General features: G+C 41.7%; 1 protein-coding gene and 1 pseudogene across 1 annotated transcript in view; one reads left to right on the forward strand and one right to left on the reverse strand.

Moving 5' to 3' along the window:
• LOC120877906 (GTPase IMAP family member 1-like) overlaps positions 1–13177 on the forward strand; it is a 597608-nt gene that overhangs the window by 94079 nt on the left and 490352 nt on the right. The window lies entirely within an intron of this gene.
• Positions 7329–9812, reverse strand: LOC120877597 (annotated as a pseudogene).

The following is a 13177-nucleotide window of genomic DNA, read 5'->3' on the forward strand; positions in this document are numbered from 1 at the left end:
TTTCTATATTCCAAATACATTGATTAATATATTCCCAGGTGCCTAAGAATATGGAGGCCTGGTGGCAATCATTGACTCAACAATGAGAAAAGCCCTATGCTAATTAAGACTTTCGAAATACTCCAAAACTCTCTGTGCTGTTTATGGTTGAGAGGTAGCAAACAATCATGTGCTTCACACAAGCTAGTTTGCCAGCAGAAAGGTTTGACCTGAGACAACCTTGTCACACCCAGGGCAGGGAATTAGCAGCAATTATTGACACAACAAATGAAAAACCCTTCACCAATATAATTCCTAACCAACCTACTATACTAATAATTTCTAACTTCCCAAAGAATTTGCCTTTAGTAAGTCTCGTGCCTCTCAGGTTGGGAGGCTGTAAACAATCACATGTGGCTGGATGAACCTATACAGGCGGGCTAGATAACCTTCAGAGGAGTTCGTAAGTTGAAACACTCTTGTCACGCCCAGAAATTTTTATTCCTTGGAGCTGCACGTTTACTCCTTCTCTGAGAGAACCGGTGGGGAACAGCCCCCCATAAAGTCAGAGGTGTAGGTGAGAGCATGAAACAGTAAAGTAGATAGACTCTGGTTTGGGGGGTAGATGCTCGGGAACAGGGGGTTTCCTGTGACTTGATCACGCCTTTGCATATGCCAAGCCTCCTTCCTCATGACCTTTGCCATGGGAAGAGTTCCTCACGCTGGCTCCCGGCACCTCCACTAGCTTTGTTCATAGTGATGCTTCCTGAGGCCCGCTTGACTTCACACTCCAGGATGTCTGGCTCTAGATGAGTGATCACACCATCGTGATCATCTAAGTCATGAAGATTTTTTTTGTATGGTTCTGTGTATCCTTGCCACCTTGTCTTAGTATCTTCTGCTTCTGTTAGGTTCCTACCATTTATGTCCTTTTTTGAGCCCATCTTTGCATAAAATGTTCCCTTGCTATCTCTAATTTTCTTGAAGAGATCTCTAGTCTTTCCGTTCTATTGTTTTCCACTATTTCTTTGCACTGATCACTGAGGAACACTTTCTTTTCTCTCCTTGCTATTCTTTGGAACTCTGTATTCAAATGGGTATATCTTTCCTTTTCTCCTTTGCTTTTCATTTACCTCTTTTGACAGCTATTTGTAAGGCTTCCTCAGACAGCCATTTATCTTTTTTGCATTTCTTTTTCTTGTGGATGGTCTTGATCCTTGTCTGATGTACAATGTCATGAACCATCATCCATAGGTCATCAGGTACTCTGTCTATCAGATCTAGTCCCTTAAATAATTTCTCCCTTCCACTGTATAATCATAAGGGATTTGATTTAGGTCATACCGTAATGGTCTAGTGATTTTGCCTACTCTTCAATTTCAGTATGAATTTTGCAATAAGGAGTTCATGATCTGTGCCACAGTCAGCTCCTGGTCTTGTATCGAGCTTCCCCATCTTTTGCTGCAAAGAATATAATCAATTTGATTTTGGTGTTGACCGTCTGTTGATATCCATGTGTAGAGACTTCTCTTGTGTTGTTGGAAGAGGGTGTTTGCTATGACTAGTACTGAACTGAGTGCATTATATAAGCTACAGGTGTACAATATAGTGATTCACAATTTTTAAAGGTTACACTCCATTTATTGTTGTTCAGTTGATAAGTTGTGTCTGATTCTTTTTGACCCATGGACTGCAGTTCACCAGGCTTCCCTGCCCTTCACTATCTCCCAGAGTTTGCTAAAACTCATGTCCATTAAATCAGTGATGCTATCCTACCATCTCATCCCTTGTCACCCCATTTTCCTCCTGTCCTCAGTCTTTTCCAGTATCAGGGTCTTTTCCAATGAGTCAGCTGTTTGCATCAGGTGGCCAAAGTATTGGAGGTTCAGCTTCAGCATCAGTCCTTCCAGTGAATATTCAGGGTTGATTTCCTTTAGGATGGACTGGTTTGATCTCCTTGCTTTCCAATGGACCCTCAAGAGTCTTCTCCAGCATCCTGAGGGGACTCAGGATGGAAACAAATGGGCTGCTTGCTGCCCGGCCATCAGTCACTGCAGACACCCCCATGGTGCACCCTGAAGTGACTCTGGATGTGAAACCATAGGACACAGGTCCCAGATAGCTGCACATCAGAGAATCATTTCCATGAGCCCAAATTCTTGTTCCTTCCACTACATCAGCTCAGTTCAGTTGCTCAGTCATGTCCAACTCTTTGGGATCCCATGGACTGCAGCACACCAAACCTCCCTGTTCATCACTAGCTCCCCAGAGTCTACCCAAATTCATGTCCATTGAGTCAGTGGTGCCATCCAATCATGTCATTTCTGTTGTCCCCTTCTCCTGTTGCCTTCAATCTTTCCCAGCATCAGGGTCTTTCAAATGAGTCAGCTCTTCCCATCAGATGGCCAAAGTATTGGTCTTTCAGCTTCAACATCAGTCCTTCCATGAACATTTGGGACTCCTTTAGGATGTTCTCCTTTAGGGTGGACTGCTTAGATCTCCTTGCAGTCCAAGGGACTCTCAAGAGTCTTCTCCAACACCACAGTTCAAAAGCATCAATTCTTCTGTACACAGCTTTCTTCACAGTGCAACTCTCACATCCATACATGACTACTAGAAAAACCGTAGCCTTGACTATCCAGACCTTTGTTGGCAAGGTAATGTCTCTGCTTTTTGATATACTGTCTAGGTTGGTCATAACTTTCTGTCCAGAGAACAAGTATATTTCAATTTCATGGCTGCAGTCACCATCTGCAGTGATTTTGGAACCCCAAAAGTAAAATCTGCCACTTTCCCCACTATTTCCACATCTATTTGCCATGAAGTGATGGGACCAGGTGTCATGATCTTAGCTTTTTGAAATTTGAGCTTTAAGCTAGCTTTTACACTCTCCACTTCCACTTTCATCAAGAGGCTCTTTAGTTCTTCTTCACTTTCTGCCATAAGGGTGGTGTCATCTCCATATCTGAGGTTATTGAAATTTCTCCCAGCACACTTGATTTCAGCTTGTGCTAACTCCAGCCCAGAGTTTCTCATGATGTACTCTGCATATTAATTAAATAAGCAGGGTGACAATATGCAGCCTTGACATACTCCTTTTCCTATTTGGAACCATTCTATTGTTCCATGTCCAGTTTTGACTGTTGCTTCCTGACCTGCATACAGATTTCTCAACAGGTAGGTCAGGTGGTCTAGTATTCCCATCTCCTGAAGAATTTCCTCAGTTTATTGTGATCCACACAGTCAAAAGCTTTGGCATAGTCAATAAAGCAGAAATAGATGTTTTTCTGGAACTCAGTTGCTTTTTTGATGATCCAGCAGATGTTGGCAATTTGATTTCTGGTTCCTCTGCCTTGTCTAACACCAACTTAAAAATCTGGACTTTCATGGTTCACGTGTTGCTGAAGCCTGGCTTAGAGAATTTTGAGCATTACATTACTAGTGTGTGAGATGAGTGCAATTGTGTGGAAGTTTGAGCATTCTTTGGCATTGCCTTTCTTTGGGATTGTTTCCTTAATTTCACTTTTTAGATAATTCTTTGTTAGTGTATAGAAACACAATGGATTTCTGTGTATTAATTTTGTATCTGCACTTCACTGACCTCCCTAATGAGCTCTAGTAGGTTTCTTTAGGATTTTCTATATATACTATCAAGTCATTTGCAAACAGTGACAGTTTCATCTCCCTTTCTGATGTGGATTCCTTTTATTTCTTTTTCTTTTCTGATTACTGTGGCTAGGACTTCCAAAACTATGTTCAGTCAAAGTGGCAAGAGTGGGCATTATCAGCTTGCTCCTGATCCTAGACTGAGTGCTTTCAGCTTTTCACTGTTGAGTATGATGTTTGCTATGGGTTTTTCATTGTTGATATTTAGTCACTAAGTCATGTCCAACTCTTTTGGGACCACGTGAACTGTAGCTGCCCAGCTCTTCTGTCCATGTGACTTCCCAGGCAAGAATACTTGAGTGGGTAGCCATTCCCTTCTCCAAGGGATCTTCCCCACCCATAGATCGAACCCACATCTCTTGCATTGACAGGCGGTTTCTTTCCCACTGAGCCACCATGGAAGCCCATGGACTTGTCATATATGGCCTTTATTGTGTTGAGTTATGTTCCCTTTATGTCCCCTTTCTGGAGATTTTTTATTATAAATGGATGCTGGATTTTATAAAAAACTTTTCTATATCTATTGAAATAATTGGATTTTTGTTTTATTCTTCAATTTGTTAACATGGTATATCACACTGATTGGTTTGCAGAAATAGAAAAAATCCTCATATTCCTAAGATAAATCCCACTTGATCATGGTATAGGGCACTTTTACAGTATTATTAGATTTGGTTTGCTAATTTTTTTTTAATTTTACTATTCATAAGACTGAAGAGAAAGAGCAAATATTGGCTACAAACAATGAACAAAAGACAAACACAAACAACAGCTAACATTTCTGAATTTTTAGACTTAAGTTCGAAATGGATGTCAACATTCAGGACACTATGACATGGAATCATGATGTCAATCACCTCAAAAACAGAAATCAAGCTCATGAGAAACTACTTTGTTTTAATAACAGAAAGGCATTTTTGATGATGGGCAGAGCTCTCCTAAAAGAAAAACAACAGTTGCAATTTATGGAGCCAACAAGAAAGATATTTTAAAGTGTCCCACTCCTTAATCAGCTACACTCAGATACAAAATATAAAAATATTTTAAAAAGTCTCCCACTCCAATAGATGCTCTACTCATACATTTTGCTTTTCATAAATACTTTAATGTTTTAGAATGTTGTTGTTGTTCAGTGGCTAAGTGGTGTCCGACCCTTTGCAACCCTATGGACTGCAGCATGCCAGGCTTCCCTGTCCATCACCAACTCCCGGAGCTTGCTCAAACTCATGTCCTTCGAGTTGGTGATACAATCCAACCATCTTGTCCTCTCTCTTCCCCTTCTCCTCCTGTTTTCCATCTTTCCCAGCATCAGGGTCTTTCTCAATGAGTTAGCTCTTTGCATCAGGTGGCCATAGTACTGGAACTTTGGCCTCAGTATCAGTCCCTCTCATGACTATTCAAAACTGATTTCCTTTAGGATTGACTTGTTTGATCTCCTTGCAGTTCAAGGAACTCTCAAGAGCCTTCTCTAACACTACAATTCAAAAACATCAATCCTTTGACAGCCTTCTTTATGGTCCAACTCTCACATCCATACCTACTACTGGAAAAACCAGTAGCCATTTTAGAATGTAGAAGTAGGTTAAAAATGATTTTGCATTTTTGCTATTTTTATCTCATTTGTTTAAAATAATATGCTTTTCATTTTTGCATAGACTAGTCTCCTCATCCTAACTATGGAAAATCATTTATTTTCTTCATCCATAAAAGTCCACATACAGAACTTTAAGCTTTCAATGTTGGACATACTTGCTTTTGAAAAGAAAATATTGCTATGCCACAACCTGTGATCAGGTCTCATAAATAATTCACCCACAGAATCTGGGTTGTATGAATGTGATGCTTCTAAATCCTCTTACATTAACAGTTTTAGAGGATCCAAAGAGCCTGCAATGCAGGAGACCCGAGTTCAATCCCTGGGTTGGGAAGACATCCTAGAGAAGGGCATGGCAACCCGCCCCAGTATTCTTGCCTGGAGAATTCCATGGACAGAGGTGCCTGGCGGGCTCCAGTCCATGGGGTTGCAAAAAGTTGTACATGACTGACTGTCATTTTCACTTTCTTTCATAGAGCTAAAAGCTGTCACTGTCATCAGTATTCCTTGTACATCAATAGGGTGCATGGCAGTAAGCTTTCACTCTGTTTTCACTAAAAACATCTGCAGATTAATTATTGGTGCTCTTTGGGAAGCACACTATCACTTATGTGCATTCTTTTCCATTGGTTACAATAAATTTTTCTTGCAGAGTAAATAAAGGTGACCAGTAGCTTCTCAATATGAGAAAGACGGTCAATTCCCAGTTGACCCTTACTAAAATATCATAGGAAGGGAAAAAAAAAAAAAAATCACTGCCAAATAAATACATTCTTTAGGGAAGCTGTGAATCATGCCTTTTTGCAATCTATCTTGAACAATTTGCTTTAGGCTCATTTAAAAGGCTACATATGGGCTTCCCTAGTAAGGGAAGGGCTTCCCTTCCTATATACCCACTTTAGCAGTAAAGAATCCTCCTGCCTATGCAAGAGACACAGGTTCCATCCCTAGTCTGGGAGGATCTCACATACTGAAAAACAGCTAAGCCTGTGTGCCACAAGTACTGAGATTGTAGAGCCCACATGTCAAATCTCTAGAGCCCACCCTTCCCAGCAAGAGAAACCCACATTCCCTGCAACTGGAGATTAGCTCCCACTCTCTGCAACCAGAGAAAAGCCCAGGTGCAGCAGCAAAGACCCAATGCAGCCAAAAATTAAAAAAAAAAAAAATGTAAAGGCTACATAAAATTACCCAGCCAGCATTTTACCTTTTGCCTGGCCAACTCATTACTCACTGCTCATCAGATACAGCAGTTTAAGACAGTTTCCATGAAAGCACGCAGCACTTAAAGGGAAGAAGTCCTCAGAAACAGGGACAGGTAGGGATCACAGGAGAGATAGGGAGGATTCTCATTGTGTCAGCTGATTTTGAGTTCTTTTCTTACCTACTCACCGTAAGGAAAAAAGGCTGACTAAAAACATCAAATGTATCATCAAGAGTGTTCTGTATAAAGTGGGGCTGGCTGGTAGGATTTTGCAAACCTGCTCAGCCATTAGACTCCTGGTAAGACTTTGCCTGAGAGAAACTGTCAGAGATCTGAGTGCCATCTGGTGGGGCAGGGAAGACAAGGACAAGGGAAGCCAAAAGTGAGCACAAGCTTGTCTAGTTACTACCCTGCACTCAGGAAGCCTCTCAACCTGCTGTTACACTAGCAGACACAGTATTCTTTCCCTACTTCCTTTCTACTCCCTCTCTAGGGAGCCCTGCCAAACAGGCTCCAGCACTTCTCATGTAAATGCCATCTTTACCCTTTCACCTTCTGAGGAAGGAAGAGTCCAGAGGCTTATCTCCTAACAGCATGGTCATTAAGTTTGGGGGTTACTCTACATTTTGATTCAACAGATATTCGTTTGATTCTATATGTTCAAGAAAGCTGAAAACCTCCGTTTCTTCTTTTTGATTCTGCCTAACTAAAAGCTCTGCTGCATTTGTGTATCAACAAAGGCCATCAGCTTCAAAGGAACAGTTCTGTCCAGCCAAAAGGCCAAAATCTCCAGGAGGCAACAATTTCCAAGTTCACGGTACAAAGTGCTGCACACCTGAAATTTTAAACAACTAGCTAGACAGTATTCTTCCCTTCCATCTACTCTCAATCACTGGAAAAGCTCAGACCATTGGGAACATACATATCTTTCAAATTTTGAGAGTCTTCTGTAAAAGTCATGCCTCACATACACTGTAAAAGAGATTTTCCTCTTCATTTCTCCAGTACTCTCTCTGGGCCAGGGAGTCCCTCACAGAGGGATTGCACTTAGCCAGCAGAACCTGGATGCCGATGGCCTCATGAACCCTGAGAACGTCTTTCATCATATGGATCCCTGCTGGATCTAAAAGCTGTGCTGCACTGCAGTCGGTCACGATGGTGTGGAACTCTAAGGAATCATGGGAAAGTTGCACTGAAACTTCATCCTGGATTCCACTGAGAGTGACTGTTTCCCTTTTGATCTTTTTCTTTGCTACCTTCTTCCCAGCTGCCTATGAGATGACTGGATGGCATCACCAACTCAATGGACATGAATTTCAGCAAGCTCTGGGATTTGGTGATGGACAGGGAGGCCTGGTGTGCTGCAGTCCATGGGGTTGCAAAGAGTCGGACATGACTGAGCTACTGAACTGAACCGAACTTACTAAGACTGGATTGAGAGCAGGGTTATTTTCTAAAGAAGATTTAAAATATTCTCTCTTCATGTAATAGAGAGTGGATTCAAAGTGGACAACCTTGATGGCTGATTTATCCTGACAGTTCTTGTAGGCAGACATGGATTCAAATATTTCAGGCTCTTTTGCTGGGCCAAGCAGTGAAGTCTTTGACTTCTGAGTGTAGAGGATGAGCCAAAATATAGAAAAACCAATCCCAATAAGCAGGCCTATTTCAGTACTTAGTTCAGAAGTCAGCATAGTACCAAACCAGATAACTGTATCTATTTGGCTAATTCTCCACATTGTTCATGGAATTCTCTAGGCCAGGATACTGCACTGGGTAGACGTTCCCTTCTCCAGGGGATTTTCCCAACCCAGGGATCGAATGGGAGTCTCCTGCATCGCAGGCAGATCCTTTACCAGCTGAGCTACCAGGAAACCCCCACATCTTGGGCAAATTCTTAAATTTACATAGGGCTCTCCAGAGATTTGGCATTCCAGAGTGGGCTAGTGGTGAAAAACCCGCCTGCCAATGAAGGAGACATAAGAGACACAGATTGTATCCTTGGGTCAAGAAAATCCCCTGGAGGAGGGCATAGCAACCCACTCTGGTATTCTTGCCTGGAACAGCCCCACGGACAGAGGAGCCTGGTGGGCTACAGTCCATGGGGTTACAAAGAGTCGGACATGACTGAGCTTCTGACACTTTCACTGTCAGTAATGAATGATCCCCGCCATTACTCCAACGGAGTCTGAGTCCAGGGAGATACTTGGCCTGAGATGTAAGAGCTGTGAAGGCGGCACGGGTGACAAATCCCCTCAGCAAGGCATCTGAGAGAGAGACTGAAACAAAGCCCGCTTGGTAGAGCCCACGGCTGCCTGATAAACTCCAACCTTAAAGGCTACCGTACTGTCAACTATAATGTCATAGCTACTTGTGTTACATATCTTGCCTGATGTCTGCTTAATAATGTGCTCCCACCTGAAACCATTCCCAAAGAAGGAGCAACATGGGCAGCGTCATAGCCAGCTCCGTACAGTTCTCAGTCAACTACAGCTGACTGATCATAAGGCACAATACTCCAAAATGCCCATAGAGGTGTGATGGGAGGTCCCCAATAGGAAGTAAATGAAGCCAACAAAAGATGTATGTAGACCATCGATATGTTCCTGGCCAGGTGAGAGAGAATAAGCAGTGGGCTGGGGCACAAACAGGATGCCCACAATCAAGCCAGACATCACATCTCCTCAAATATTTTTCTTCAGATTATATTTTGGGAGCCACTGCAAAACAGGAAGGAAACCAACAATGACATTTTGGGGTTTGGTTGGATGGCACTGGCAACTCTAGTTTTTTTGTGATAAATTGTCTGAAGTTAGTATCTGGTTTCTCTTAAGGCTCCAAGTGGGCCCTAGGATAAGGTCTGCATTGATCATTGGTCTCAAATCACTGGAAGCTGTTATATGATTCCTCTTCATGCTCCAGAGGGATCCTACATGGAGAACTGTATTGGTTATTTCCTCAATGGAGTCCTCAGATGAAAGGTTATCTTACTTTTTGTTTTTCAAAGACATTTCTGGAGATAGACATTCCAGCCTCCCGGAGCAAGTCAATCAGTTTGGCGAATTCACACAGAAGCTCTTCAGTCCTCAGTGCAACTGGTTGAGGACACTCTTCTCACTTTCTTTTTTTTTATTTTATTATTTTATTATTTTTTTAATTTTATTTTTACTTTATTTTACTTTACAATACTGTATTGGTTTTGCCATACATTGACATGAATCCACCACGGGTAGGCCAAACTAGGTTGAGTGCATTCCGTCTACTTTGGAATAGCTAGTTATCTGTGATTTCTGGGTCAAGAGACTTTTCCAAATTGCTTGAGTCTGGGCCACCCCCACACAACCTGGCTTCAGGTTCATCTTCCATCATGGCGGGACTGAGAGGATAAAGTGGTGTGGGCAGAGGCACCCACATCTAGGCAGGCTTCCCTTTAACCTATCAATCCCTTGCCCACCCATTGCCTGGCCCCTGTAAGAGGAGAGCCCAGCCAGGCAGGGTAGGGGAGTGGCACGCAGGCACTATCTGGGAGGTGCAGAGTAAAAGCCCAGCACGGTTTGTGAATATTTTGTTGAGGACTTTTGCCTATGTGTTCATTAGTGATATTGGCCTTACTTTTATTTTGTGTGTTATCTTTTCTGATTTTGATATCAGAGTGATGCTGGCCTCATACAATGAGTTCGGAAGTATTTCTTCCTCTGCAATTTTTTGAAATCATTTGAGAAGGATAGCTGTTAACATTTTCATAAATGTTTGGTAGAATTCACTTGTGAAGCCATCTGGTCCTGGAATTTTGTTTCTTGGTCTGAATAACACATTCAGTTTCATGACTAGTTATTGTGAAAGTAAAAGTTGCTCGGTTGTGTCTGACTCTTTGTGATCCCATGGACTATACAGTCCACGGAATTCTCCAGGCCAGAATCCTGGAGTGGGTAGCTTTTTTTATCTCCAGGGGATCTTCTCATCCCAGGGAATGAACCTGGGTCTCCTTCATTGCAGGTGGATTCTTTACCAGTCTCCCCACCTGTCAAGCAGGAGACTGGGTTAGATTTCCCAATGGGGAGACTATACAACTGGTTATTAGTCTATTCATGTATTTTTCCCCCCCCTGGTTCACTGGGAGATTGTACCTTTCTAAGAATTTGTTTACTTCTATGTTGTTCATTTTATTGGCAAGATTGTTTTGGCTATCCACGGTCATTTTTGTTCCCATACAAATAGTAAAATTTTGTGTTCTAATTCTGTGAAAAATGCCATTGGTTACTTGATAGAAATTGCATACAGTCTGTAGATTACTTTGGATAGTGTAGAACAATATCGTGACAGACATTTTCACAATATTGATTCTTCCAATCCAAGAACAGATATATATATACATATATATATATACATATATATATACAGTTGCCTTTTGCCTCTCTGGGTGGCTCTCCAAGATCAGCAAGTGGGTCTCCTTCAGGCTCCTGTCTTATCACTGCTTCTGCACTGGAACTCAGAGCATGTGAGATTTTATCCATGCCCTATAAGAGTGGGGTCTCTGCTTCCCACACCTTCTCACTCTCCCATGTAGGCCCTGTAGCCTTCAAAGTAACATGTCTTGGGGCTTCTCATGTGGCTCACTGGTAAAGAATCTGCCTGAAATGCAGAACACATGAGTTTGATCCCTGAGTCAGGAAGATACCCTAGAGGAGGCAATGGTTACCCACTCCAGTATTCTTGCCTGCAGAATCCCATGGACAGAGGAGCCTGGCGAGCTACAGTCCATGGGGTCACAAAGAGTCAGACACAACTTAGCAATGACATAACAGAGTCAGATATTTTGTCTGTATGGTCAGTAAGGAATCTTACTAGCATAGCTTTAGGACTGCTGCAATGAAAAACCTAGGATTCAGGGGATTCTGGAGAACAAATACAAGAACAAATGGAGGAAATGAATTTATATGATAACGTAGGTGATGAGGAAGAGAAACAATCAATGAAAATGAAAAATAAGAGCCAAAAGAATGATAAAAGTCAAGAACAGATCTTTCTCGCTTGGTCAACTGCACCTTTGGTCGAGACCCCTCCTTTCAATCCTGAAACCCCTTGGGATGATGGATTTGCTTTTAAACCACTTGTACAAAAGGGAGTTCTATGGCACTGTTGCAGGGGGATGAAGACCCTGTTTCTGCCTATGGCTGTAACTCAAATCCCACCAGATCCTCAGTTCTCACAAGGAAGAATGCATTATGATTATAATGCCATACCATTTAAAACCATAAAGGAGATGAAAGAGGCATGTACCCAATATGGAACTAATCCTCCAATACCATGGGACTAATTCAGGGACTTTCACAAGCTGAACAGTTAGTTACTTATGATTGGGAAATGATAGCCAGAACTTGCCTATCCACCTGAGAAGTTTTACAGTTTAGGACCTGGTGGCAAGATGAAGCAAATCAACAAGCTTGCAGATATTCAACCACTAACCCACCAGCTGATAGAACACTTGATCAATTAAAGGGTAGTGGGGCACATTTTGATGCCCATTCAGTTACAATTTGATGACCAATTACTCACTAAAGTGAGAATGATATGTTTAAAAGCCTGGGAGAGAATAAATCCACCCAGACAAGCCTCGATTTCATTTACCCAAATTAAACAATCAAATGGGGAACGTTATGTAGATTTATTGCCAGGCTATGTCAAAAGTTAAATAAAACAGTCTCACAACCTGGGTTGAGAGATTTGCTGATGCAAGTTCTTGCTTATGACAATGCTAACTCAGAGTGTAAATAGGTAATTCAGTGTCTCAAAGTACAGGGTGCCCCTCTAGAAGAATATCTTAAAGTTTGCCAGGATATTGGGTCAGAACCATATAAAATGCAACTTCTGGCTCAAGCATTGTCTAAAGCTAGTAAAAAGACAGATATGAGATGTCACCAATGTGGAAAATTAGGACACATTAAAACAGACTGTAACGGAAGAAGGGAGTCAGTTGATAAATTATACTATTGGCTCTGATGCCACTCTTATTTGTATTGGTCTTGGAAGTATATGTCTTAAAACAGGATATCAAAAGTGGCTGTCAGTTGTCAAGGAATCAAATGCTGATAAGACTTCCCTCTTTCTGTTAACTGCCCTTACCCTTTTAGAAAAAGAGGAAACTTCTAGCATGATGAATCCACCTGACCTTCCTAATTGTGTTGCTGATATTAGCCATGGTATTGAAAATTGGTTAAGATGGCCATTATGTAAAGGATCAGAAGGACACTTATTATTAAATGTTGCAGAAGGCTCCAGTTTTGATTGCGGACCCTGAGGAGCCCCTAAACTTATAGACTCTAAAGTGTCTTTCCAATGGATATATAATGATAGGCAATTAGTACTTACGGTAGTCAACCCCTCATATGGCATGGGGTGGGATTAGCACCCCTGTGCCTCGTTTAGATCATTATCATGTTCATGATGACACACAGAAAATGCCTATGGCATTGAAAGAACCAATCGCTTGGAAGGGACGATATACTGACTATATTTTAAATGACCCAAAAGCTACCTTTAATTTACCAAAAACTCTACCTACACTATTCAGACTTGTGTGAGAATTCCTTTTATTTTCATGATCGGACCAACAAAATATGATCCCAATTTGGGATTAGTAACATGTATTAACTGTTCATTTTATACATGTATAAATAATACCGTTCCTTTTGATGAAAGTTGGCAGAGTATTTACATTCTGAAAACCAGAATGA

Source organism: Oryx dammah, unplaced genomic scaffold (assembly GCF_014754425.2).
Source record: "Oryx dammah isolate SB20612 unplaced genomic scaffold, SCBI_Odam_1.1 HiC_scaffold_18, whole genome shotgun sequence".
Classification (NCBI taxonomy): Eukaryota; Metazoa; Chordata; class Mammalia; order Artiodactyla; family Bovidae; genus Oryx; species Oryx dammah.